Here is a 25007-nt window from a genome sequence, read left to right on the forward strand (position 1 = left end):
TATAAAACAAGGCCTCTGCCCTACCAGCTCAGACACTTGCTGGAGAAGAAACCTGAACCAGAACCTGCATCCTGCCAAGAAGAACTGCCTGGCTGCCTAAAGGACTCACCTGACTGCTTTCTACAAAGGACTGCTGCCTTGCTGTTGCCCTGCTGCCTTGCTGAACTCTTGCTTTGCTGCTGAAGTGCTCTCCAAGGGCTTGGATAGAGCTTGCCTCCTGTTCCCTGAAGTCGCAGGACCAAAAAGACCTCTTTTTCATTTGGACAATTCACTGCACGCCGATCCGGAAAGACGCCGCTCGTCCCGACGCCTGCGGTGCGACCGGAACTTCAACGCACGGCCTCACTCGGGCAACGCCGCCCGACTCCAGAAAGGAAATCGACGCACAGCCCACCGGAACGACGTGCAGCCAGAAAACACGCCTAGGAATCCACGCACAGACCCCGGGACATCTGGTAATCCCGCGAACCACAGAAAGAGACTGTCCGCACGCCGGAAAACGATGCACGACTTCCCCGCGTGAAAAATAACGACGCAAGTCTCTGTGTGCAGGGGAGAAATTGACACACACACCATTTTTCCACATATTTCTTCTTCTGCGGCCCTTTGCGGAGATTTTCCACTTTAAAACAGGTACTTTATGCTTGAAAGAGACTTTGTTTGCTTTTTACAGACTTAGGACACTTTGGCCCTCATTACGAGCCTGGCGGTCTGTGACCGCCAGGCTCGCGGTTGGCGGGAGCACCGCCGACAGCCCGGCGGTGCCCCGCAGGGCATTCTGACCGCGGCGCTTTGGCCGCGGTCAGTGCAGGAAAACCGGCGGTCTCCCGCCGGTTTTCCGCTGCCCGTTGGAATCCTCCAAGGCGGCGCAGCTTGCTGCGCCGCCGAGGGGATTCCGACCCACCCCTACCGCCATCCAGTTCCCGGCGGTCCGCCCGCCGGGAACCGGATGGCGGTAGGGGGGGTCGCGGGGCCCCTGGGGGCCCCTGCAGTGCCCATGCCACTGGCATGGGCACTGCAGGGGCCCCCGTAAGAGGGCCCCTAAATGTATTTCACTGTCTGCCGCGCAGACAGTGAAATACGCGACGGGTGCAACTGCACCAGTCGCACAGCTTCCACTCCGCCGGCTCGATTCCGAGCCGGCTTCATCGTGGAAGCCTCTTTCCCGCTGGGCTGGCGGGCGGCCTGAAGGCGGCCGCCCGCCAGCCCAGCGGGAATGTCAGAATTACCGCCGCGGTCTTTCGACCGCGGAACGGTAACCTGACGGCGGGACTTTGGCGGGCGGAAGGTCAGAATGAGGGCCTTTATATCACTTTTCAGTGATATCTCTACAATTTCACATTGCATCTTTATTTGTTTTGACCTGCAATTATCCAGATAAATATTATATATTTTTCTAAACACTGTGTGGTGTATTTTTGTGGTGCTATATTGTGTTATTGTATGATTTATGGCACAAATACTTTACACATTGCCTTCTAAGTTAAGCCTGACTGCTCGTGCCAAGCTACCAGAGGGTGGGCGCAGGATAATTTTGGATTGTGTGTGACTTACCCTGACTAGAGTGAGGGTTCTTGCTTGGACAGAGGGTAACCTGACTGCCAACCAAAAACCCCATTTCTAACAGTTGGCTTACATCCCCTGAAGGTGCGTAGGCAATAGTTGTTTGTTGTACAAGATGCGTTTATTACATATTAATTTTGGCCAAACGGCGCTGGATCGAGATTTGGGTTGTTATTTTTTTAAGGCAAGAAGCAGATGCTCCTGATAAAGTGTATGGGCATGGGCGTGCATGAGGGTTTTCCTCCATTAATGGGACACTGTATGTCATACTATGCTGTTTAATGTGACCTCCTACAAGATCCTGACATGGAATAAAAGGAGACTGGGTACATTGCACAAGAGGCATAGAATACTAGTGCAATTGCATAGGAGACAGGTGCAAATAGTCTTTTTTCGGGAGACACATCTACTGACACCTGAAGCACAAAAGTTACAGAGGAGATGGAGAGGTCAACACTTTCACATGTCATACTCGGGCTATGGTCAAGGAGCTTCAGTATGGCTTAGGATGGGAGTTCCCTTTACAGCACAAGAGGTGCGCATAGATGCACAGGGCAGATATGTTTTTGTGAGGGGCACAGTGGATGGGGAATCTTTAGTAGTGGGCTGTATATAGGCACCTAATATGGATCAAGAGGCCTACTGGACAAACCTAACAATGGTCCTTACTGACTGGCAACAATGCCCATGGGTGTTGGGGAGAGATTTCAATGCGATACTAGATATGACACATCATTGCTCCTGTAGGGAAATGCCTCCCTTGTCATGGTTACCCCCTAACGTTTTGCCTTTTTGTTGCTGCCAGTTATGATTGAAAGTGTGCTGGGACCCTGCTAACCATGCCCCAGCACCAGTGTTCTTTCCCTAAACTGTACCTTTGTTCCCACAATTGGCAAAGCCCTGGCACTAAGGGGGTCATTACAACCCTGGCGGACGGTGTTAAAGGGGCAGTAATACCGCAAACAGGCCGGCGGACAAAAAAAGGGAATTATGACCATGGCGGAAACCGCCAACAAAGACAGCCACTTTAACACTCCGACCGCCAAGGCGGTACAGACAAGCAGCGCGGCGGTCACGGCCAACAGACAGGCGGGAGACAATGTACCGCCCATAGTATCACAACCCGCCAATCCGCCAATCCGCCACCTTTTCCGGGGCGGATTCACCGTGGATAAAAACACGGCGGAAACAGTTACTGCAATGGGTTTAACGCTCACCTGAACACATCCCACGAGGAAGGAGGCATGGAGCCGGAACTCCAAATCCTACCGGCCCTTGTATTCCTACTCATCTACGAAGACCAACGCCTGCGCCGGTGAAGACAGCGGTGAGTACTGCACCTATGACATAGGGGAGGGGGGAGGCAAAAGTTAGGGGGACACACACGCAACACCCCCACCCCCACCCTCACCCACGACAACACGCACACCAATGCATGTCCAAACAACACAGTAACAACCCACAACCCCCTGGAAGAATGCAAAGACAAAACAAAATCAGTCCAAACATTGTAATGTATCAATATACATGTCTCAAAAATCATACAAAAGTATATACATTCCGAGAAGTAGTTCAGATATGCACATACAAATGTCCGTGCACCACTAGTCCAAAAATGCATGGCCGAGGCCAACAATAGATACCTGTCCACACACGGAGAGAACACTGCCGGGGCATCAGATAGAAATACTACAGGCACCTCAGGGGGAAGTGAAGTGGGGGCACCTCAGCCGGAGGAGTGCAAAGCCAGATCCATGACGGGGCTCCATGCCCATTGATGTATCCTGGGGAGTGCAAAGCCACAGTCTCTCAAGTCTCTACAGTGGGTGGCTTGCCCACTGGACCATCCTTGGGAGTGCAAAGCCACAGTCTCTCAAGTCTCTACAGTGGGTGGCTTGCCCACTGGACCATCCTGGGGAGTGCAAAGCCACAGTCTCTCAAGTCTCTACAGTGGGTGGCTTGCCCACTGTTACATCCTTGGGAGTGCAACGCCACAGTTTCCAAAGTAGATAACAGCCTCCACTGATTCTGGAGGGGGACTGGTGCCCAGACTGGATTAGTGTCCCTGTGGAAGTTCCTGTCCCGTCACTGTCCCACCTGCACAAGGGATAACGATGCTTGATGTGGCGGCCTTTTCATTCTTACCCGGGGCATGCCCTGTTCAGCGGTGCTTTGCCATGGCGGTTCAGGACTCTTCAGCGGTGCTTGGCCATGGCGGTTCAGGACTCTTCAGCGGTGCTTGGCCATGGCGGTGCAAGCATTGTTCAGCGGTGCTTTGCCATGGCGGTGCATGCATTGTTCAGCTGTGCTTTGCCATGGCGGTTCAGGACTCTTCAGTGGTGCTTTGCCACAGCGGTTCAGGACTCTTCAGCGGTGCTTGGCCATGGTGGAGCAAGCATTGTTCAGCGGTGCTTTGCCATGGCGGTGCATGCATTGTTCAGCGGTGCTTTGCCATGGCAGTTCAGGACTCTTCAGCGGTGCTTGGCCATGGCGGTTCAGGACTCTTTAGCGGTGCTTTGCCATGGCGATGTCTGGACTGGGCATTGGTGTGTGGCATGACGTTCTCTGGACTGGGCATTGGTGTGTGGCATGACGTTATCTGGACTGGGCATTGGTGTGTGGCATGATGTTCCCTCATTGCCCAGCGGGGCTGTGGCAGCCTGGGCCCTCCTGGGCACTGACTCCGGCGGTGGTCTCCTGACCAGTGACGATATTTGGGCCCTCCTGGGCAACGACTCCGGCGGTGGTCTCCTGACCAGTGACGATACTTGGGCCCTCCTGGGCAACGACTCCCGCGGTGGTCTCCTGACCAGTGACGATACTTGGGCCCTCCTGGGCACTGACTCCGGCGGTGGCGGTGGTCTCCTGACCAGTGACGATACTTGGGCCCTCCTGGGCACTGACTCTGGCGGTGGCGGTGGTCTCCTGACCAGTGACGACGGTGCTGGCTGTGGCGTCACGCCCGCCGGGAAGGATGCCGCCCTTCTCCACCATGCTGCTCACACTAGGCTGTGCAGACTTCCTCTGGCCCTTCCCCACCTTTGGAGGAGTCAGAGCTGACTCTGCAATCCACCTGGAGCCCCTGTGAGTTGTTTTGCCTCCAGGAGTCTTCACAGGGTCCCGTTGGCCACTTTCCAATTTCAGAGCCTTTACAGGGGGTGGGCTGCCAGTGCCTTGGCTCCGGGTCACACTGCTTGCCCTGGTGGCCGGAGCACTCCACACACCTTGAACAGGCACCAAGGGTTTTGGAGGCTTTTTGGCTGAGGCGCTACAACGGGACTGATGAATTGGAGGGGGGGGCAAAAAGGTCAACTTTACACAGGGACAGTTTCTGACGAACACTGGGGTGGGTAGTTGGAGGGGGTCTGGGAGTGGAGGAAGAGGAGGTGGTTGTAGGAGGTGTCACTTTAGGTGTTTTGGGTGCAGGTGCAGGTACTGGATGCTGTCGTGAGGTGGATGGATGTTGGGTGTGTGGGTGCCCGCGTTTGTGTACTTTGAGAGGGGGCGTCACAGACACACTGGGAGAGGACACAGGGGAAGTGTAAATGGGAGTGGAGGTGGTGAGTGCAGGTGAGCGGCTTGTGGTGCTGGGTGTACTGCTGCGAGTCCTAGTGCCTGTAGATGTAGTGCATGCAGGTGAGAGTGTAGATGACACTGGGAGGGAGGAGGGAGACGACGAGGAGGGGGACACAGTGGAGGCAGTGGATGTTGCAGTGTCTGCATGTGGGTGATGCTTGCGTGTGTGCCTGTGGGTTGTGTGATGCCTATGTTTGCCTGAGCTACTTTTGTGTGTTGACGTGTGTGCATTCTGGTCTGTAGGTGTGCTTGGGATAGGCTGGGGTACAGGGGATTGGGTCTGGGTGGAGGAAGTTGGAGGGGGGAGGCTAGACACAGGGACAATGGCTGCCATCAGTGCTGAGGCCAGAGATTGCAGGGTTCGCTGAAGGGCAGCCTGACCAGAATGAATGCCCTACAGGAATGCATTACCGTGTTGCAACTCTCTTTCTACACCCTGGATGGCATTCACGATGGTAGACTGCCCAACAGTGAGTGACCTGAGGAGGTCAACTACCTCCTCACTGAGGGCAGCAGGGGTGACTGGGGCAGGGCCTGAGGTGCCTGGGGTGAAGGTGATGCCCACCCTCCTGGGTGAGCGGGCACGGGGTGAACGCTGAGGGGCTGGTGGGAGGGCGGTGCTGGTAGGGGAAGTGGCGGCTGTACCTGTAGAAGTGGGGCGCACAGATGGTGCCGCCACCACAAGGGAGCTCCCATCGTCGGATGAGTCCGTGTGGCTGGTTGCTGATCCGGCGGTGGTGTGTGGGTGACTGAATTTCGGCAGATTCCGAGATGTGGGTCATAATAGCTGTGGTGGAATTCCACGGCCGCGGCGGTGTATTGACGGTCTTCTGCACGGCGGTAAGCGGCTTTTACCGCCAATGTTGTAATGACCCCCTAAGTCTATTGTAACTGGTACCCCTGGTACCAAGGGCCCTGTGGCCAGGGAAGGTGTCTAAGGGCTGCAGCATTTATTATGCCACCCTGGGGACCCCTCACTCAGCACATGCACACTGCCTCATAGCTTGTGTGTGAGTTGGTGGGGAGAAAAGGACTAAGTCGACATGGCACCCCTCTCAGGGTGCCATGCCATCAATCCACTGCATGTGGCATAAGTAAGTCACCCCTCAAGCAGGCCTTACAGCCATAAGGCAGGGTGCACTATACCACAGGTTGCATGAGCACTATGCCCCTACAGTGTCTAAGCCAAACCTTAGACATTGTAAGTGTAGCATAGCCATAAAGAGTATATGGCCTGAGAGCCTGTCAATTATGAACTCCACAGTTCCATAATGGCTACACTGAAATCTGGGAAGTTTGGTGTCAAACTTCTCAGCACAGTACATGCACACTGAGCCAGTGTGGAATTTATTGAAAAATGCACACAGAGGGCATCTTTGAGATGCCCCCTGTATATCAGTCCAATTCCTAGTGTTAGGCTGACAAGTTCCTGGCAGCCTGACACATCCAGACGAGTTTCTGGCCACATGGGGTGAGTGCCTCTGTCACTCTGTGGCCAGGAACAAAGCCTGCACTGGGTGGAGGTGCTTCTTACCTCAAAAGGGTCATGCCTGCTATTACAGCGCCACAGGACATCCCAGCTAGTGGAGATGCCCGCCCCTCCGGACACAGCCCCCACTTTGGCGGAAAGTCTGGAGGAGATAATGAGAAAAACAAGGAGGAGTCACCCACCAGTCAGGACAGCCCCTAAGGTGTCCTGAGCTGAGATGACCCCTGTCTTAAGAAATCCTCCATCTTGGTATTGGAGGACTCCCCCAATAAGAATAGCGATGTGCCCCCCTCCCCTCAGGGAGGAGGCACAAAGATGGTAGCCATTGGCTACTGCCCCAGACCTAAACACTCTCTTAAATTCAGTGTTTAGGGGTGACCCTGAACCCAGGAAATCAGATTCCTGCAACCTACAACAGGAAGAAAGACTTCTGACCTGAAAGCCCAGCAGAGACGACGGAGACGACAGCTGACTCGGCCCCAGCCCTACCGGCCTGTCTCCAGACTCAAAGAACCTGCACAGCGATGCACCTATTGGGACCAACGACCTCTGAGGACTCAGAGGACCGACCTGCACCTAAAGGACCAAGAACCTCCCGAGGACAGCGGTTCTGTCCAGAAACAGCAACACAATTGTAACAAAGAAGCAACTTTAAAGAGACTCTCACTTCCCGCCAGAAACGTGAGACTTCACACTCTGCACCCGACGCCCCCGGCTCGAGTTCAGGACAACAAACACTGCAGAGAGGACTCCTAGGCAACTCCAATGACATGGACACCCTGAGTCGACCTCCCTGGCTGCATCGCCAGAGTGACCCCCGGGTCCCTCCATTGATTTCTACAGCAAACCCGACTACTTTGCACACTGCACCCAGCCACCCCTGTGCCACTGAGGGTGTGTTTTGTGTGCTTGTGTGTGTGTCCACCAGTGCTCTACAAAACCCCCCTGGTCTGCTCCCCGAGGAAGCAGGTACTTACCTGCTAGCAGACTGGAACCGGAGCACCCCTGTTCTCCCTAGGTGCCCCTGTGTTTTGGGCCCTCTTTTGACCTCTGTGAACCCCCAACGGTGGGCTGCTTTTGCCCAGGAGACTGACTGTGTAAGTGCTTTACTTACCTGAAAAACTAACCAATACTAACCTCCCCCAGGAACTGTTGATCTTTGCACTATGTCCACTTTCAAAATAACTAATTGCCATTTTAACCAAAACTGTGTGTACTACTGTTTTAAATCAAAGTTGTATACTTACCTGTGTAAAGTACCTTGCATTTTATGAACTTACCTCAAATTTTAATCTTGTGGTTCTAAAAATAAATTAAGAAAATATATTTTTCCATATAAAAACCTATTGGCCTTGAATTAAGTCTTTGAGTGTGTGTTCCTCATTTATTGCCTGTACGTTTTCAACAAATGCTTAACACTACCCTTTGATAAGCCTACTGCTCGACCACACTACCCTAAAATAGAGTATTAGTATTATCTAATGTTGCCACTATCAACCTCTAAGGGGAACCCTTGGATTCTGTGCACACTATCTCTCACTTTGAGATAGTATATACAGAGCCAACTTCCTAGAGATCCCATCCTCCTTTACCTGGCGCAGCAGCAATACGTCAATTGGCGTCCCTTCAGCAGTGGGTGTCAGGTTGGTCACTAGTGGATGCTTGCCGTGCCCAAAATGGCGGGCTAGTCCTTTTACTCATACCCATACATTGACAGATTCTTGTGTTCCCCGCAGCTCCTGCCTAAACGGGTGCATACAACCTACCTTGCGAAGACACTGTCTGATCATAGGCCCCTAGAGTTGACATTGCAGTGGGATAAAATACTGACACCCATACACCCATGGAGGCTGCAGCCCACCTACTTAGAAGATATCCCCTTTAGAGAATCATTAGCACAAACTATGAATAATTACTTTTTTTAAAACACAGGAACAGCTACATCTCTACTACATGAGGGGGAGGCTTTCAAATTATGTTCCATGGTATCTCTATTGGCACACTGGTGGGTGCTCAAAATTAAGCTTTGGCAGCTATCAGGAAAGCCAAAAATAAAATGTCTCAAATGGAACAGGGGGCCAGGGGGAGTTAGATCCAATGGTACTGCAAGAGGTCAGAGTGGTGCACGCAGAAGGACTGGAAAGTCTTATATTAATACACTACAACACACACATCTAATGGACCCACACCGAACCTGGCAGATCTGGCACATTATTAGCTCACCTTATACGTCTCCCCCATTCCCCGACCCTGATACTTGTCATGCACTCTCAAATGCAGTACTTGGTCTTTATACAGCTAGATATACTTGATTAGGACAAACCTGCCTAAATTACTTTCAGCAGATTGGGATACACTGGGTGTTCAACTCCCTATAGGGGAGATTAAGGTAGCAATTAGGGCGATGGTCCACATTAAAACTCAGGGATAGGATAGACTTCCCATTGAGTTCTATGGAAAAGTTAGCCCCCAGTTAGAAAAATTATGTGCAGAGTCCCTACGGATGGGATACTTACCTCTTACAACAGGACAAGCCATTATTACATCATTCTTGAAACCTAGCAAGCCCCCCATTGAATGAAACCTGTTACAGACCACCGTACCTCTTAAACACGGAGTATAAAATTCTGAGTAAACTTCTGGTGAGACGTCAATCAATCAAATCAGGGATTTGTAAAGAGCACTTAGGAGGGGGGGAGAAGGGGAGGTAGGTGCTGCTACTGCTCCAACAGCCAGGTCTTGAGAGGTTTCCTGAAGGTAAGGAAGTCTTTGGCCTGGCGCATGTCGGTGGGAAGGGTGTTCCACGTTTTGGCAGCGAGGTGCGAGAATTATCTACCACCGGTTGTAGTTCTGCACACGCGTGGAATGGTTGCGAGGGCGATGTCGGCGGAGCTGAGATACCGTGTCGGGATGTAGAAGGAGAGCCTTCTGTTGAGGTATTCTGGTCCGGTGTTGTATAGTGCTTTGTGAGAGTGGGTGAGGAGTTTGAAGGTGATTCTCTTGTTGATTGGGAGCCAGTGCAGTTTTCTCAGGTGGTCTGTGATGTGTCAGTGGCGGGGGATGTCCAGGATGAGGCGTGCAGAGGCGTTCTGGATGCGTTGCAGCCTCTTATGGAGTTTGGCTATGGTTCCTGCGTAGAGGGCATTGCTGTAGTCCAGTTTGCTGATTACGAGGGCTTGGGTGACTGTTCTTCTGGTTTTGGTGGGTATCCATTCGTAGATCTTTCAGAGCATGCGGAGGGTGTTGAAGCAGGAGGAGGAGATGACATTGACTTGCTGGGTCATGGATAATGAGGATTCCAAGAGGAATCCTAGGTTGCGTGCGTGCTCGGTGGGAGTCGGAGCAGCTCCAAGAGTGGCAGGCAACCAGGAGTTATCACATGTGGAGGGGGTGGAGCCGAAGATGAGGACTTCCATCTTGTCGGAATTGATTTTGAGGCAGCTGCTCTTTATTCATTCGACGATGAACTTCATTCGTTCGTGGAGGTAGGTCTTGGCGGAGTCCTTGGTGAGGGAGAGGATCATCTGGGTGTCGTCGGCGTATGAGATGAGGTTGAGGTTGTGGGATCGGGCGATGTTAGCGAGCGGGGCCATGTAGACGTTGAAGAGGGTCGGGCTGAGGGACAAGCCCTGGGGTACGCCGCACATGATTTTGGTGGTTTCTGAGCAGAATGGGGGGAGGCGGACTCTCTGGGTTCTGCCGGTGAGAAAGGGGGTGACCCAGTCCGGGGCTTTGTTGTGGGTTCCTGCATTGCTGAGGCATGAGCGTAGACTGTGGTAGCAGGCGATGTTGAATGCAGCCGAGAGGTCCAGGAGGATGAGGGCTGTGGTTTTGCCATTGTCCGGTATTGTTCTGATGTTGTTGGTAGCGGCGATGAGGGCGGTTTCGGTACTGTAGTTCCTGCGGAATCTGGATTGGGAAGGGTCCAGGGTGCAGTTCTCGAGGAAGCAGGTTAGTTGTCTGTTGACAGCCTTCTTGATGACGTTTGCTGGGAAAAGGAGCAGGGAGATAGGCCGGAAGTTCTTGAGGTCCTTTGGGTCCACCTTGGGTTTTTTGAGGAGGCCATTGATCTTGGTGTGTTTCCAGCTATCCGGGAAGGTGGAGTACTTGAAGGAGCTGTTGATGATCTTCCGTAGTTGGGGTTCGATGAGGAAGCTTGCTTTGTTGAGGATGTGGTGAGGGCAGAGGTCAGATGGAGAGCCGGAGTGGATGGTGTTCAAGATTTCAATGGTGTGGTTGTCATTGACGGGGGCCAGGAGAGCAGGAGGTTGTCGGAAGTGAATCTGTGGTGTTGGTGGTTACAAGAGGGGTCTGGGTGCAGAAGCTGTTGTGGATGTCGGCAATCTTGCGGTGGAAGTAGGAGGCTAGGGAGTAGCAGAGGTCTTGGGATGGCGGAATGTCATTGGCATTGTAGCTGGGGTTGGAGAGTTCCTTCATGACTTTGAAGAGCTCCTTGTGGCTGTGTGCGTTGTTGTTGATTAAGTCTTTGAAGGTGGTTCTCTTGGCGGCTCAGATGAATTGGTGGTGTCTGCAGATGGTGTTTTTGAAGGCTGTGTGGTTGTACATAGTCTGATCTTGGCGTCACTTTCTTTCAAGTTTTTGGAAGGTTTGCTTAGATTCATGGAGGTCGGCAGTAAACCAGAAGGCCTTTCTGTCGGTGCGTCTGTTGGAGGGATTCTTGATTGGGGCGAGAGTATTGGCACAGGTGTCGACCCACTGCCTGAATTTTCAGTGTTGGTGGTGTCGATGGGTGGGTTCCGGGAGAGGGTCGCGATAAGTTGGTCTTCGTGACCTTGTTCCAACTGCGGTGGGGGATCCGTTGTGGGTGGTGGTGTGTTGTGGGTTTCTTGAAGGAGAAGTCGATGCAGCGGTGGTCTGTCCAGTCGAGTTTGGTGGCTGAAGGATTCGTGATTGCTGATGGAGAAAATAGGGTCGAGTGTGTGTCCCGTGGAGTGGGTCGGTGTTGTGACGAGCTGTTTGAGGCCGAGGTTGGAGAGGTTGTTGAGCAGGGTGGCGGTGTTGCTGTTGTTTGTGTTCTCGAGGTGGAAGTTTAAGTCACCGAGGAGTACGTAGTCAGTGGATGTGAGAGCGTGCGTGCTGATGACGTCAGTGATGGAGTCGCTGAACTGCTGTCAGGGGCTGGGGTCCTGTAGAGGAGGGTCCCCAGAGGGTGATATTTGGGTCAGTGTGGATCTGGAAGTGCGGGTGTTTGGCGGTGCTGAGTGTGTCTTCAGTGCTGGTTGTCATCCTGAAGGTGTTCTTGTAGATGATGGCAATGCCTCCTCCTGGTTTGTTGGAGCGGTCCCTGCAGTTGATCTTGTAGCCGTCCAGGATGGCTATGGCAATGTCAGGCTCTGCGAAGGGGTTCATCCAGGTCTCTGTCAGGAAGGTGACGTCTGGGGAGGCTGAATCAATTAGATTCCATAGCTCTACTGAGCGGGTGTTGAGGAGGATACATCTGAGATGACTGTGTCCTGCCTTGGTGGGTGGGTCATTGGCGTGGAGGCTGGTGAAGGTGCAGTTCTGGCAGGAGAAGGATCCACAGGTGGTCTGCATGGAGGCTTGAAGCAGGCGGGAGAGCAGCCAGTGTTGAGGGCGCGGAGGGTGGCGACATTGTAGTGAAGACGTGTGTGGCGACGGTCTGGGGACAGGAGCAAGAGGTTCTGATGCTGGGTGTGGTCCAGGCACGGACGGGTACAGATGGGCCTGACTTTGGTGAACAGCCACCATTAAGTAGGGAGGTGGGAGGGAGGAGAGGACAGCTGGGAGGCAGGAGTGGAGGTGAAAAACTGCACGAAAAAGGGGGCAGGCCACAAAAAGGGGGCAGGGGCAGCAGCAGCGGGGGAGAGAGGGAAGGGGAGAGCCAAAGTGAGAGAGAGAGCAGAGTGAGAGAAAAACGAGTAAGACAGCTGGGAGGCGGGAACGGGGGCAAAAAACAGTGCGAAAAAGGGGGTGGACCGCAAAAAGGGGTCAGGGCCTCAGGGGCATCAGCAGCGGGGGAGAGAGAGAGAGGGGGAGAGCGAAAGTGAGAGAGAGAGCGGAGTGAGAGAAAAATGAGGAAGAGAGTAGGGAAGCAGAAGGCGCACAAAGGGGCAGTAGAGAAGTAGAGCAGAGAGCAAAGCAGAGAAAGCAGGAGAAAAGGAGGAGAGAGGCGGAAGGTAGCCTGGTAGGAAAGCAGAGCTCTCCCACTAAACACAAGGGATGAGGCGCAGGCAGAAGCCTGCAGGTGGAGGAGGGCCTCGAACTCCTGACATCAGGAGTAAGAGGAGTCAGGAGTTCAGAGGAGCCAGGGAAAGGGCTCTACTTGCAAGGTGGAGCCATGTGAGACAGAGCAGTGCACTGATCAGGTCAGTGGTGTTGCTCCCACACCTGCCACATCTATTGCATTCAGAACAGGGTGGCTTTGTGCCATGGCGCAACACATCATTGAATATTCGTCATCTCTTTAATGTAATGGACAGCGCCCGCGGTCAGTACCCAGACGCTGACTGCTTATCTTTAGATATACGCCACGCATTTCACACATGGAGCTGGGAATTGAAGCTCACCACACTTACCTATTACGGGATACCAAATTCTTACATTAAATGGGTATAGTTACTATATTTTCTACGTACGGCAAGGGCAATAACACGGGTGTGCATCTCAGCACCATACAACATTTCCAGGGGGGACACGTCAGGGCTGTTCATTATCGCTGCTATTATTTGTCTTAACAAGATGCGCCGGAATGGGGTATTCCAATTAAAGGGTTAACCCAAGCTATTTCATTATATGCAGATGATATGATTTTGTATGTCAGGGATTTGCCTGGAGATCTGGCCATTGTGGCTGACAGACTGACCGACCCAGGCTGTCTGGTCTGCAGGTCAATGCTACCAAATCCTGTGCCTTCGTGTTTTTAACTGACATTGGCATTTGGAGGTGCTCAAATCCCAGTGGCAACATAAACCTTCTTTTAATTAGGCATCTGCATATATAACGGGACTCCCAAGATATATTAGAAGGTAGTCTCTTTTGGACTAAATTGCCCCTCTCTGCAGCTGGCAGAAATGGCCCTCCTCCCCAGACTCCTCTATTATTATGTTAATCTGCAAGTGGTGGTTTCTGCGTTGGTGTTCTTCCTACTGAACACTTTACTGACCAAACTGGCATGGGAGGCAGGGCGCCGCAGGTTAGCCTGCCAAAATTGCGATTACCAGTGCAGGGCGGAGGTATGTGGGCCCCAGAGTTTAGGACATACTGTACTGGCTGGGAGGAGAAAACTTGCCCAAGGCAGGTTTAACTCCAGCCCAGGTGCAAGACAACGGCATAAGTTGCTGTGCCCGAGTAGGCCGACCCCTCATAACGCTCCTATATTACTACAGGTAACCATGGCATACTGGCGGATGGCATTGTGTTATACACAAATACTCATTCCTTTTTCCCCAAATATACCTCTAAGGGGTATCTCCATGCCTCTGGGAACTCTTACAGTGCAGCAGTTGGAACCCTGGAAACAATTGGAAACAATGACCTTGTACAAGATGTTTGCTGACGTAACACTAATGTCACACTTAGACTTTACACATTTGCATGGAGTACCTAACACCCTCTTTCTCATAAATGCAGGACTGACTCGCTACATTCAACAATATTGGGCTCCAGGAGGTATAGAACCAGCTATATTTGAATTCTTGAGTATATTACATACAATGGGCTGAGGCATCCATTTAACTTGTTGGCTGTACAGAGGCTTGAGGGTCCCCTTGGGGATATTTTAACATGCTTTCCTCATACAATGGGAAGCAGGTTTATATCACACACTAACTGATACTGAATGGAACATCTTGCTAAAGCCGTTAAAATTGTATCGAGAAATTCCAGATTTAAGTTTATCCAATTTTCAATACTTCATAGGACATACCTCCCCCCACAAAAAAATAATTAAATGTTCCCTGAATGTTGCTGAAGTGGCCTGCTCTCACTGTCACCAGTGAGACGCTGATCTATTGCATAAATTGTGGAATTGCCCTAGGTTGACGCTATACTGTGCAGAGTTAACAGGATCCCTTGAGGACTTAACAGGGCATTCCCACTGGCAGACACCAGAAGCGTGCATATTGGGACTTTATCCCCGACCTTCGAAAACATGGTTATCCACACGCTTTACAGATTTGGCCTCACTGTTGACTAAACACGCTGTTACGTGTCGCTGGAAGTCACCAGTTCCCCCTCTGGTGTTGCAGTGGCGTGCGGAGCTGGTAGAGTGGGGCCTGGCTGATAGCGGGGCATTGCACCCAGAAGATTACAGATGGCTGCGTAGGACTCCTGTTTCCTTGGACTGGCATCTGCTTTTAGAGATATTCAGAGAGCAATCGCAGTAGAACGTGGATAGAAGATCCTAAAGCGCCAACGTCTCGCACACGGCTCTCTTCACAGTGTGAGGCACTCTATATGTTCAGTTTATTTGAGGCAACGTGGCATGACCTATATCCACACTCTAATGTCTAATTCCGCAGAAATTTACTTGCTTTCATAACCTTGACACTCTGTAGCCCTCATACACTGGGTTTCGTGTGTAGACTCAGAGACCACATATTAAGCGATGATAGACTGCTCTTGCTAGTTGTTTGTTGGGAGGGAAGGGGGAGGGTATGGTGGGAGTTTATACCACAGAGGCAGGGGTTAGATATACAACGGCACCTATTTATAGCCACATCCTATGGTAATGTATACTGAACCATGATAAATGTCATTGCTTCATGTGTTGATGTACACCTGCTACTGTTACAAAAAAGCAAGTGAAAAAATTTGTGAAAAAATTTGTGAAAAAAAAGCAGGGTCATTCCTGGGGGGCTCTGACCCTCCTGGTTCTCCTAGGGGGATCCCTTACACATCCCATTACACTGTGACCTACCCAGGACACTGCAAGCCTTTCCCACGTCATTTGGTTGGGAAATAGCTAGACCACTCCCTTCAGGAACACCCACAAATGCCTTACCAGACCCTCTGGCACTCATGCAGTGGTCTGCCTCCTTTGCAAGCTCCCTGTGATCAGAGATCTCACACTCCGACAGGTGTTGGTGCAGCCCTGAAAAACAGCAACGAAGCAGGTGGTCTCTGACAAGCGGATTAAACAGCCCTTCAAAATTGTCAGCTGTGCTACCCTTCACCCAACCATCCAGTGGGTCCTCAAACTCCCCCAAGACTGGTGAGACAGTTTCATACTGCCACTATCTATGTTCCTCAGGGGTGAAGCCATACTTCCTCATCAGTGCGTCCTCCATCGGAGGATACTTCTTCATGTTACTCCCTTCCAGGGCCACTAGGGCATCCCTTCCCTCCTCAGGAATATAGCTCCCCAGGCCAGTCCCCCAATCCTTCTCAGGGATCCAGCTCACTACCAGAGCCTCCTCATATTCCTTCAATCACTGACGTATGTCCTCCCCCTTCTGGAACCTCAGTACCAAATCTGTCGGCATGTGGGGATTGTCTCTGCCAATGCACTCAACATTGCTGCCACCACTGGACTCCACCTGCAGTGCAGGTGAGTTCAGATCATACAGACTGTGCTCAACAGTGAGCCTCTCTCTGGCAAAGGCCCTCTCTGCTTCTGACATCCTCTCCTGGACAAATGTCTTCTCTACCCCACACCTCCTCTCCTCCACAACCAGTCGCGCCAGCTGCAACCTCAGGTCCCTCTCTTCCCGCCTATCTCTGAGCTCATCAGGAGACATGGAATGGAAGACAACACTGCTGCCAACACTGGACCCAGCATGGAACCTTCCCTGTCAACTGGGATCCTCGGACAGTCATTCTCCCCTTCCTGGTCAGTTTCTTCACCGCTCACAAGGGATGAGGTCTAGGAGCCCTCCCATAGGGAACCATCACTACAATCAGGATCCTCTGGGTATTTCCTTAGATCACTCTCCCTCTGGGCTTATGTCACAAACCTTTCACAGAACTTCAGAGAACTCATGAGGTCCCCACTCTCTGGCAGTCTTCTCTATCTCTACAGAACCCCTTTAATTCCTCCTGCATATAATATGGCAGGTCCTCCGGGTTAAAGGTTAGCCCCAGTTTGACAAGGTACACTAAACACAAATGCAACATCAAAATACCCAGGCGTAAGAGCTGAAAACAGGAAAATTGACAAGTGAGAGAAAATCAGGAGAAACAAAACATGTGATGGTCTAAATTAAATTTGTGGTGCAATAATGAGTCACAATGGAATTGTGCAAATGCAAATCTTATCCTCACCGCTGATTACCAATGTTAAAAATAGGGTCCCTGGTTGACAGTCAGTTTGCACTGTGGCCAACCAGGGGCACTCACTTTATTCAGGTTATGGGAATTTCAGTCCTCAGACAAACCCTGCTCAACCCCTTGGTAGCTTGGCACAAGCAGTTAGGCTTATCTCAGAAAGTATGTGTAAAGTATTTGTACGAACACACACAGTAATGCAGTAAATGGACACCACATCAGTTAAGAAACATATCCAATAGTTATCTAAATCAAACAAGACCAAAATGACAAAAATCCAACATACACAAGTTAAGTTATGATTTTTTAAATTAAAAAGAGTTTTATTCCATAGAAAACAATGGAGAAGTTGATGTTACACAAAGTACCTGGTTTATGTAAAAAATAAAGCTGCATGGGTGCACGTGCATCGGAAAAGTCAGCAATGCATTGATTCCTTATTCACAAGTGAGGCCGTGCATTATTTCTTCTCCAGTCGGGTAGAGGATGAGTCGTTTTTCTCTCCCGCAAGAGAGCGATGAGTTAATTTCGGGACATGCACCTCAGATCTGGGCAGGTTCACTTTGATTTTGACCCCCAACAATAATGCATGCAAAATCCAGCTGCACAGTGATCAGGAACCACGCTGGTGAGGGTTGCATCTATTTTAGCAGCCACAAGCAGGTGTTGCTGTGTTTCTTCAACCCAGACGCAGGTGATGTGTCGATTTCCCAGCCACGATACCTGCGTTGATTTCTCAGCCGTGATGCAGGTGGTGCATTGTTTTTTTTACAGCCACACAGCAGGTGGTATGTCAAACATTTACCTTCACAGCTCCTGTGTGTGGATTTTGGTCCTTGTTTCCACCAGCTTTACCTTTCAAAGGCCCAGGGACCTGAGTGGGAACCAATTGGCAGGTTAGGAGTGTAAGCAGCGATTCCAGGTGCTGGCCGAGGAAGTCTTTGATGGCCTTGAGACTTCAAAACAGGGGGCAAGCTCAGTCGAAGCCCTTGGAGACACTTCACATGTAGGAATATACCACAAAGTCCAGTCTTTATCCTATTTGAGATAGAAGCAGCAACTGCAGGCAAACCAACAAAGCACAATCACAGGCAAAGTGGCAGTACTCCTCCTCCAGCTCTTCAGCTCTTCTCCTTGCCAAAGGTTCCTCTTGAGTCCAGGAGTAATCTACAAACCTGGGGTTTGGGTCCACTACTTATACCCCTTTCTGCCTATGAAGTAGGCAAACCTCAAAGGAAAGTTTCTGTTGTTCACAAGATCATGCCTTGTAAAGACCTGGCCCCAGGCACATGCCAGGGGGTTGGAGACTGCATTGTTTTGGGGCAGGCACAGCCCTTTCAGGTGTAAGTGTCAGCTCCTCCCTCCCCACTGTAGCCAAGGTCACTCATCAGGATTTAAAAGTTACACCCCTGCTCCCTTTGTGTCACTGTCTAAAAGGAATTCACAACAGCCAAACTGTCAGTGTGACAGATAGGTGGAATACACAAGCAGGCAGCGGAACAGAATGGTTAAGCAAGAAAATGCCCACTTTCTATAAATGGCACTTTCAAACTGACAATCCAAAATCCAACTTTACCAAAAGATGTTGTAGGAGGCTGGCCTGGCTTATTGTGGGTACCTTGTGGTACTTACACTTTGTGCCAGGTCCAGTTATCCCTTATTAGTAGATTAGTAATGTTCTAGCAGCTTAGGCTGATAGAGGTAGCTATAGCAGAGCAGCTTAGGCTGAACTAGGAGACATGCAAAGCTCCTACTATACCACTTACATCATATAGCACTATATCACATGAAACACAATACTCAGAGTTACTAAAAATAAAGGTACTTTATTTTAGTGACAATATGTTAAAAGTATCTCAGAGGATATACTCCCTTAGGAGGTAAGTAAATACACAAAATATACACACAAACCAAAAATCAGGTAAGTAAAACACTTTAAAAAGTAGTGCAAACACTGTAGAACACAATAGAATGCAATAGGAGACAATAGGCCTAGGGGCAACACAAACCATATACTCCAAAAGTGGAATGCGAACCACGAATGGACCCCAGGCCTAGTGTAGTGTGTAGAGGGTCGCTGGGAGTGTAAGAGAACACTAAGGGTGTCCAAGATACCCCACCCCAAGACCCTGAAAAGTAGGAGTAAAGTTACCCTACTACCCCAGAAAAACAGTAAAGTCAAGATAGAGGATTCTGCAAAGGCAACAACTGACTGCAAAGCACTGAAGACGGATTCCTGGACCCGAGGACCTGCAAAGGAAGGGTACCAAGTCCAAGAGTCACGCAAGTGTCCAGGGGGGGCAGGAGCCCACTAAACCCCAGATGAAGGTGCAAAAGGGCTGCCTCTGGGTGGAAGAAGCTGAAGATTCTGCAACAACGGAAGGTGCCAGGAACTTTTCCTTTGGTAAGAAGATGTCATACGGCGTGCTGTAGGAAGCAGAGTTGTTTCCACGCAGAAAGATTGCAAACAGGCCTTGCTAGCTGCAAGAGTCACGGTTGAAGATTGTGGGTGCTGCCAGTGCCCAGGAAGGACCAGGAGGTCACCCCATGGAGGAGGAGACAGAGGGGGCACTCAACAAAGAGAGAGAGCCCACGCAGAAGCAGGCAGCACCTGCAGAAGCACCTGAACAAGTATTCAAGAAATCTGAGCATGGCAGTCGTCTCAGCACAACAAAAGAGGGTCCCACGAAGTCGAAGGTCTACTCAGTGAGTTGAGCAATGCAGGACGGAGTGCTGGGGACATGGGCTAGGCTGTGCACGAAGGAATCCTTGTAAAAGTGCACAGAAGCCCTAGCAGCTGCAGATCACACAGTACACAGGATTACTGTCTGGCTTGGGGAGGCAAGAACATACCTCCACCAAATTTGGAAAGAAGGACCACTGGACTGTCGGGGTCACTTGGATCCAGCTCCTGTGTTCCAGGGACCATGCTCGTCAAGATGAGAGGGGACCCAGAGGACGGGTGATGCAGAAGTTTGGTGCCTGTGTTTGCAGGGGGAAGATTCCGTCGACCCACTGGAGATTTCTTCTTGGCTTCCAGTGCAGGGTGAAGGCAGACAGCCCTCATAGCATGCACCACCAGGGAAAGGTTGAGAAAGCCAGCAGGATTAGGTGCTACAATGTAGCTGGTTGTCGTCTTGCTACTTTGTTGCGGTTTTGCAGGCGTCCTGGAGCAGTCAGCGGTCGATCCTTGGCAGAAGTCGAAGAGAGAAGTGTAGAGGAACTCTGGTGAGCTCTTGCATTCGTTATCTGAAGAGAAACCCACCTGAGATACCCTAAATAGCCACCAGAGGAGGATTGGCTACCTAACCAGGTAAGAGCCTATCAGAAGGGGTCTCTGATGTCACCTGCTGGCACTAGCCACTCAGAGGTCTCCATTGTGCCCTCGCACCTCTGCATTCAAGATGGCAGAGGTCTGGGACACACTGGAGAAGCTCTGGGCACCACCCCTGAGGTGGTGATGGAGAGGGGAGTGGGTTGCCCAGGCCCCAGGGGGGCAGAAACCTGTCTGAGGGTTGGCAGCAGTGGTAGCTGCAGAGAAAACCCCAAAGAGCTAGTTTGGCAGTACCAGGGGTCCATGCTGGAGCCCCAGGGATGCATGGGATTGGCACCCCAATACCAGATTTGGCTTTGGGGGTCAATTCCATGACCTTAGACATGTTACATGGCCATGTTCGGAGTTACCATTGGGAAGCTACACATAGGTATTGACCTATATGTAGTTCACGGTTGTAATGGTGTCCCCGCACTCACAAAGTCTGGGAAATTGCCCTGAACAATGTGGGGGCACCTTAGCTAGTGCCAGGGTGCCCTCACAGTTAGTAACTTTGCACCTAACCCTCACTAAGTGATGGTTAGACATATAGGTGAATTATAAGTTACTTAAGTGCAGTGTAAAATGGCTGTGAAATAACGTTATTTCACTCAGGCTGCAGTGGCAGTCCTGTGTAAGAATTGACTGAGCTACCTGTGGGTGGCAAAAGAAATGCTGCAGCCCATGGGGATCTCCTGGAACCCAAATACCCTGGGCACCTAGGTACCATATACTAGGGAATTACAAGGGTGTTCCAGTGTGCCAATCAGAATTGGTAAAATTTGTCACTAGCCAGCAGTGACAATTTTAAAACCAGAGAGAGCATAAACACTGAGGTTCTGGTTAGCAGAGCCTCAGTGATGCAGTTAGGCACCACACAGGGAACACATACAGGGCACAACTTATGAGCACTGGGGTCCTGGCTAGCAGGATCCCAGTGACACAGGCAAAACAAACACACATACAAGTAAAAAATGAGGGTAACATGCCAGGCAAGATGGAACTACATGTATTTTTAAATTGTGGGTTCAGAGACCATTGGCTCTATATCTCCATCTGCTCTCAAAGGGAAACTGCACTTAAAATATATTTAAAGTGAGCCCCAGTGTTAACCTATGAGAGAGATGGGCTTTGCAACAGTGAAAAACAAATCTGGCAGTATTTCACTGTTAGGACATGTAAAACACAGCTGTACATGTCCCACCTTAAACATACACTTCCCCGTGCAGATACCTGGGTTCTAACTTAGGGGCACCTTACATGTACAAAAGGAATGATTTGGGCCTGGTAAGTGGTACACTTGCCAAGTCAAATGGGCAGTTTACAACTGCACACACAGACACTGCAGTGGCAGGTCTGAGCCATGTTTACAGGGCTACATATGTGGGTGGCACAATCAGTGCTGCAGGCCCACAGAAGCATTTGATTTACAGGCCCTGGGCACTTCTACTGCACTTTACCAGGGACTTAGTAGTAAGTCAAATATGCCAATCATGGAAAAGCCAATTACACATACAATTTACATAACAAGCACTTGCACTTTAGCCCTGGTCAGCAGTGGTAAAGTGCCCTGAGTAACAAAACCAGCAAAAACAAAGTCCAGCATCCAGTCAAAACATAGGAAGCAGATGCAAAAAGTACAGGGGAAACCACGCCAAGAATGCAAGGTCTAACATATGCTATTTAGATGACTGATGGAGGCATCAGTTCTAGTTTCAGCTGACAAAAGAAATCCTTATTTGTCTGCCTTTCCAGGTGGTACATTTGTATGACATGTCTATTCTCCATGGTCTGCAAGTCTGCAAGTGGACGGTACACTGGAGTTTGTATGATCCTTCTCATTCCAGGGTAACCATGGGAAAGAAAATAGGAAGGTAATTTTTAGAAATGGAGTATTTGGTTGGCAGTGAGGTTACCCCCCTGTCCAAGCAGAGACCCTCACTCTAGTCAGGGCAAAGGAGAATCACCCTCAGCTTACCCCATTCACCCCCTTGGTAGCTTGGTTGGCTTAACTTCAGAGTCTAGGTGTAAAGTATTTGTACCATCACACACTGTAACTTAGTGAAAACACTACAGAATGATACAACATAGGTTTAGAAAAATAGGAAATATTTATCTAAACAAAACAAGACCAAAATGACAAAGATCCAACATACACAAGTTAAGTTATTAATTTTAAAAGCAAAAGAGTCTGAAATCCTTTTGTAAACAGCAAAAATACTGTTAGTGTTGAAAAGTACCTTGTTAGCATCAAAATAACATGCACAGGAAAGTGTGCATCGAAAAAGGTTAGTGATGCGTCGATTTCTCACCCGCAAGCGAGACCGTGCATCATTTCTCCTCCTCTGGTTGGGTCGTGTGCTTCATTTTTCCTCTCCACAGGAGAGGGATGCATTGATCTGGGCAAGCCCTTGGGTCGGGGCAGGCGTTAAATAGTTTTTACGCACCCAGCAAGGTTTGCGTTGAAAATCCTGCTGCACGGTATCAGCAAAACCGTGTTCAGGGGGTTGCAATGTTACCAGCCTCGGTTAGCAGTGCTGCATGTCGTTTCTCCAGCCGCGTGCATCGATCTTCCAGCCACGCTGCAGTTGGAGCATCGATTTCAGCTGCAAAGCAAACAGAGCGTCGTTTCTTCAGCCATGTCTCAAAGGTGTGTCGGAAATTTCCCGGCGCGGTGGTCTGTGCATGGATTTTCAATGTTGGGGTGCCAGCTTCACCTGTCAAGGTCCCAGGAATTGGATAGTGAACCACTTGGCAGGACTGGAGTCTCAGCAGTGGGTCCAGGTGCTAGGGAAAGTCTTTGATGGCCCTGAGACTTCAACAGCAGGAGGCAAGCTCAAGACAAGCCCTTGGAGATTTTTTCACAAGCAGAAATGCACAACAAAGTCCAGTCTTTGTCCCCTTTCACCAGGTAGAAGCAGCTACTACAGGACTACAGGCAGCACTCCTCCTCAGCTCTTCAGCTCTACTCCAGCCAGACATTCCTCTTGATTTCCAGAAGTGATCTAAAGTCTGTGGTTTTGGGTGCTCTTCCTATGCCCATTTTGGCCTTTGAAGTAGGCCTACTTCAAAGGAAAATCTCTCTTATTTGTGAAATCCTGCCTTGCCTAGGTCAGGCCTCAGACATACACCAGGGGGTTGGAGACTGCATTGTGTGAGGGCAGGCACAGCCCTTTCAGGTGTAAGTGATCACCCCCCCCCCACTTTTGCCTGATGTTGATGTGTTCTAGAAGTTGGTAGTGCCCAGGGCCACTGTTAAACTGGGTCCCTGGGCCAGATCTCTTTCCCTAAATCTCTTGTGATGCTTGGCACAATTGGTTATGCTCTTGAATACCCCTGTAAGCCCCTAGTAAATGGGTACGCCAGTACCCAGGGCAAGAGATATTGAAAGTAGGGCCCTGGGGGCAGCAGCACTGATTGTACCCAGATGCACCCAGCGTTACCATTGCAGGCTGAGTGTACTGGGGCAACCCTAAAAGGATAAATGGACCTTTGCACACTCTCTGTGTGTCCCGTCTATCAGACACTGCATATACTATGGGTAGGTCACCCCCCTAGCAGGTCTTTCAGCCCAAAGGCAGGGTTCACCATACTATATGTGAGGGCATAGCTGCATGAGCAATATGCTCCCACTGTGTGCTTGCAAAACCTAGGACATAGTGAGTGAACAGAGCAGAGATTTTAATGTATGTATTGGGCACTGGTCAAACACGAGTTCCCCAGCTACATAATGGCCTCTCTGCACCCTTGGTTTTTGGTATCAAACAACTTAGAATAATAAATCCAAATTGATACCAGTATTGGATTTAACCTTCAATTTACCCAGGGGCCACATTAGAGGTGCCAGCTGCAAAAGCTAACCCGACCTGGCAGAGTTGCTGGCTGGTTCCATCCAACTGCCACTCCAGACAGCCAATATACAATATACAAACTTGGGGGAGAGCCCTGGCTCTCTGGTTTGTAAGACAATGCTCTTCCTGGGTGGAAGAGCTAACTCCCCCTCCCTCGGCAATGGGCAACACCCTTGCAGTGAGCTTCAAAGGGCTACTGCCCCTGAAACTCGAGCCTCCAGGCCTGCTGCTAGCAGCAGAGGGCTTCCCCCTTTACAAACCTCCACGTTTGGCGGGAGCAAAGGCGGGAAACCAGACAAAGGCAAGGAGGAGTGGAGTCACTGAGCATGCACCACCCCTAAGAGCATGCATGTGAAGTGGACCCTCTGATACAGTTTTCTCCATCTTGGAATGGAGAGAAACAGCCAAAGAGGTTTAGGGATGTGACCCTTCACACAGGAAGTGGTCACTATATTGGGTGTAGCCTCCCACAGGTAAGTGCCACATTGGACACTACCAGGTTCCCCCTAAAACACCCACTAAATTCAGTATTTAGTGGGCTCCCTAGACCAAGATTTTAGATTTGAAAAGTACTCGAAGAAGATTCAAAATCGACAATCGCAACAGCGGAGGAGCTGAACACTGGACCAACCACAAGAAACCCAGAGGACCTCCAGGCTTCAAGGATCACCCCAGATCTCTGATTAGAGGCACCACTCAAGAAAAAAGTTAACTGAAAAAGACAAAGAAACCAGTGAAGGACACTTCACTGAATCGCCAATATCTTGTGACTGGAAGTCACAGCTGGACCCAATGACACACAGATGACAGACGGAAGTGCCCCCCCAACTGTACCAAGTTTGGTGGCACTGCAACCCCTAGTGCCAGAGAAAGAGCAATACCTTGGGTCCTGGTCAGCTGACATCAGACCAGGAGAAAATCAGCTCTCCCAGAGATAACAAAGGATCAGGAGGAAGCCCCAGTCAAGGGA

Source organism: Pleurodeles waltl, chromosome 3_1, assembly GCF_031143425.1.
Source record: "Pleurodeles waltl isolate 20211129_DDA chromosome 3_1, aPleWal1.hap1.20221129, whole genome shotgun sequence".
Taxonomy (NCBI): domain Eukaryota; kingdom Metazoa; phylum Chordata; class Amphibia; order Caudata; family Salamandridae; genus Pleurodeles; species Pleurodeles waltl.